This window comes from Osmerus eperlanus, chromosome 1 (assembly GCF_963692335.1).
Source record: "Osmerus eperlanus chromosome 1, fOsmEpe2.1, whole genome shotgun sequence".
Taxonomy (NCBI): Eukaryota; Metazoa; Chordata; class Actinopteri; order Osmeriformes; family Osmeridae; genus Osmerus; species Osmerus eperlanus.
In genome coordinates, this window is record NC_085018.1 from 26,604,473 (window position 1) to 26,608,624 (window position 4,152).

The window sequence follows — 4,152 nt, forward strand, 5'->3', positions numbered from 1 at the left end:
GTCTGGGGTCTTCTGAGCGCTGGGGGACACCTCACGACTGGGGGGGGGGGGAGAGGGAGAGTCAGGGAGGGAGGAGGGGGGGGGGGGAGAGGGAGAATAAGGGAGGGAGGAGGGGGGGAGAGGGAGAATCAGGGAGGAAGGAGAGGGGGGGATCAGGGAGGAAGGAGGGGGGGAATCAGGGAGGGAGGAGGGGGGGGAATCAGGGAGGGAGGAGGGGGGGAGAGGGAGAATCAGGGAGGAAGGAGGGGGGGGGAATCAGGGAGGAAGGAGGGGGGGAGAATCAGGGAGGAAGGAGGGGGGGGAGAATCAGGGAGGAAGGAGGGGGGGGAGAATCAGGGAGGAAGGAGGGGGGGGGGAATCAGGGAGGAAGGGGGGGGGGAATCAGGGAGGGAGGAGGGGGGGAGAGGGAGAATCAGGGAGGGAGGAGGGGGGGAGAGGGAGAATCAGGGAGGGAGGAGAGCATACAAGTCAGATGATGTTCTCTGCCGGGTCATGCTGCTGGGTCATGCTGCTTGTTAACTGTAGGACGTGATCTACAGTCCCCCCACTTACTGCAACCCTACTCCCTCCTCTACTCTCCACCCCTCCCCTTCGTTACTCCTCCTCCTCCCTTCTCCTCTGCTTTTCTCTCTTTCTCAACGCTCCATAGCTCCCCTCCTCCTCCTCCCCCTCCTCCTTCCCTCACCTCCTCTCTTGGACCTCCTGGATGTTCTCGATGCCGATAGCGCTGCTCCTGCGGGAGCTGAAGGGACCAGACTTCTTCCTGGTGGGACTCCTCCCTGGGATGATCAGAGACTGGAGGGGAGAGGAGGAAGGGAGAGCAGGGGGGGAGGAGGGAAGGAAGAGGACAAGAGCAGAAGGGGAGAGTCAGACACACTATACTTCATGTTCTATCACATCCATGAGTCAGCACTTGAAGTTGGCCTTCCATGTGTTACTGGGACATTCAATGTTGAACAGAGACACACATGGTGGGACAGGGAGGACATGAACAGAGACACACACATGTCTCTGTCGGGGCACAGGGAGGACATGAACAGAGGCTGGTTGGTTCATGTCAGGATTAGAAGCTTGTCCCAGAAAGACAGCGAGGATGACGCACCCCTCCTCTCAGCTCAGGGTTCTTGCAGGTTTCAGTAAGTCAAATTTAAGACCTACCAAAGAAATATTCAAATCTAAGAAATTCTGAAAAAATCTTTTTATTTCAATGAATTCAGTCATTGAAAAAGCATTAATTTAATTTACAGATAAAGAAATCACATTAGTAACCTAATAGATTTTTTGGGGGGCAAAGTTTGCAGCGAGCCTCGTACCTGGAGCTGGGTACCGCTTGTAACCAACAGCGGAAATCGCTGTGATCTAGCCATGTCTCGTTGAAAATACACTTTCCCATTTCCCACACGTAGTCCAACTTTAACAAACTCTGAGGAGACGCAGACGTATTTCGCGGCAGGTATTGCATCACGGGATTTGAAGTTTGATCACCGCGTGCGTACCAACACCAAGATCCCCCAGAAAGAACTACAACACACCGAACCAACGTTCTTAGGGCAGCGTTCTGAAGTGGAGACGAGAATACGGATGACAGTGACGAGGGTATCCTCTGGTACACAGCTACAACAGGCATGCAGTGAGACAGACAGAGAGAGGGAGAGATACTGTATATATACACAGTGTATCTGTGTAAGAGGAAAGAGAGAGGTACAGAAAGGAGAGAGAGAGGGAGATAAAGGAGAGTATCGAGAGAGAGAGAGAGAGAGAGAGAGAGAGAGAGAGAGAGAGAGAGAGAGAGAGAGAGAGAGAGAGAGAGAGAGAGAGAGAGAGAAAGGAGAGGTATATATATATATATATAGAGAGAGAGAGAGAGAGAGAGAGAGAGAGAGAGAGAGAGAGAGATGAGAGAGAGAGAGAGAGAGGGAGAGGGAGAGGGAGAGAGAGAGAGAGAGATGAGAGAGAGAGAGAGAGAGAGAGAGAGAGAGAGAGAGGAGAGAGAGAGAGAGAGAGAGAGAGAGAGAGAGAAAAGGAGAGAGTTATACATGAACCTCTTCAATGGTGCCTATCCCTATGGCACTGCCGCGTCGTCCATACCTACTGGACTTTTACTGGAGCTAGCAAGGACTGAACACCACAGGAGAACACAGGGAGGGGGATGGGGAGAGAGAGGGGCGAGGGAGGGAGATTATTAAGCATTATTAAGAAAGAGGTAGAGATGAGACAAGAAACATTTGTTAAGAGAAAGGAAGTCATGAGAACAAATTAAGCAGGCAGCAATGTCAACAGCAAGCTGAACACTGGGCTGAGAGGGGAGGAGAGATACTGAATACTGTCAGAGGGGAGGAGAGGAGGGAGGGGAGAGAGAGGGGAGGAGAGGAGGGGAGAGGGGAGGAGAGGAGAGATACTGAATACTGTCAGAGGGAGGAGAGGAGGGGAGAGGGGAGGAGAGGTTAGGAGAGATACTGAATACTGTCAGGAGGGGAGGAGAGGAGGGGAGGGAGAGGAGAGGTGAGAGAGATACTGAATACTGTCAGAGGGGAGGAGGGGAGAGGGAGAGGGGAGGAGAGATACTGAATACTGTCAGAGGGGAGGAGAGGAGGGGAGAGGGGAGGGAGGAGAGATACTGAATACTGTCAGAGGGGAGGAGAGGAGGGGAGAGGAGAGGGGAGGAGAGATACTGAATACTGTCAGAGGGGAGGAGAGGAGGGGAGAGGGGAGGGGAGGAGAGATACTGAATACTGTCAGAGGGGAGGAGAGGAGGGGCGAGGGGAGGAGAGGGGAGGAGAGATACTGAATACTGTCAGAGGGGAGGAGAGGAGGCGAGAGGGAGGAGGGGAGATACTGAATACTGTCAGAGGGGAGGAGAGGAGGGGCGAGGGGAGGAGAGGGGAGGAGAGATACTGAATACTGTCAGAGGGGAGGAGAGGAGGGGAGAGGAGAGGGAGGAGAGATACTGAATACTGTCAGAGCGGAGGAGAGGAGGGGAGAGGGGAGGGGAGGAGAGATACTGAATACTGTCAGAGGGGAGGAGAGGAGGGGCGAGGGGAGGAGAGGGGAGGAGAGATACTGAATACTGTCAGAGGGGAGGAGAGGAGGCGAGAGGGGAGGAGGGGAGATACTGAATACTGTCAGAGGGAGGAGAGGAGGGGCGAGGGGAGGAGAGGGGAGGAGAGATACTGAATACTGTCAGAGGGGAGGAGAGGAGGGAGAGGAGAGGGGAGGAGAGATACTGAATACTGTCAGAGGGGAGGAGAGGAGGGGCGAGGGGAGGAGAGGGGAGGAGAGATACTGAATACTGTCAGAGGGAGGAGAGGAGGGGCGAGGGGAGAGGGAGAGGAGAGATACTGAATACTGTCAGAGGGGAGGAGAGGAGGCGAGAGGGGAGAGAGGGGAGGAGAGATACTGAATACAGTTAGAGGGGAGGAGAGGAGGGGAGAGGAGAGGAGAGGGGAGGAGAGATACTGAATACAGTTAGAGAATAGGAGACTGGAGAGGTGAGAGCAGAGCAAATGATCCTAGCACAATCCAAAGAGGTATCTCATCTGGATGGGACAACCAGGCTAGCTAACCAGGCAGCCAGGCTAACTAACCAGGCTGCCAGGCTAGCTAACCAGGCAGCCAGGATAGCTAACCAAGGTCAAGGTTTCTTTCTTAGTATCCAGGGGTCAATTTCGGAGACTCAGCATTCCATAGTTAAAAACAAGACGTCACAGTGGTACACATTCATAAGACTCCTAAGAATGTAATTACACACACACACACACACACACACACACACACACACACACACACACACACACAAAGACACAGTCAGTTAAGAAGTCAGTAAATCAGTCGCCCAGTCAGTGTCCTGGTCCCCTCCCACACCCAGACATGCAGTGACACAAGCAGTCAGCCAGTCCAGCATGACCAGCAGTGAAGATCTTGCAGCCAGCATGCTCACACAGGAGGAACTCTGGGTAATCATCTACACCTCCTGTAGGGTTACACTCCATCCCTGCTCCTGGAGAGATACCCTCCTGTAGGGTTACACTCCATCCCTGCTCCTGGAGAGATACCCTCCTGTAGGGTACACTCCATCCCTGCTCCTGGAGAGATACCCTCCTGTAGGGTTACACTCCATCCCTGCTCCTGGAGAGATACCCTCCTGTACCTGAT

At 53.8% G+C, this 4,152-nt stretch overlaps 1 long non-coding RNA gene across 1 annotated transcript; it reads right to left on the bottom strand.

The window, feature by feature from the left end:
• Positions 1-2,317, bottom strand: LOC134035084 (uncharacterized). The gene is made up of 3 exons (XR_009932308.1): positions 2,043-2,317; positions 686-795; positions 1-37 (listed from the first exon to the last, which is right to left on the bottom strand). It is a non-coding gene; the product is annotated as an uncharacterized LOC134035084 (long non-coding RNA).
• Between the last annotated feature and the right edge of the window lie 1,835 nt (positions 2,318-4,152).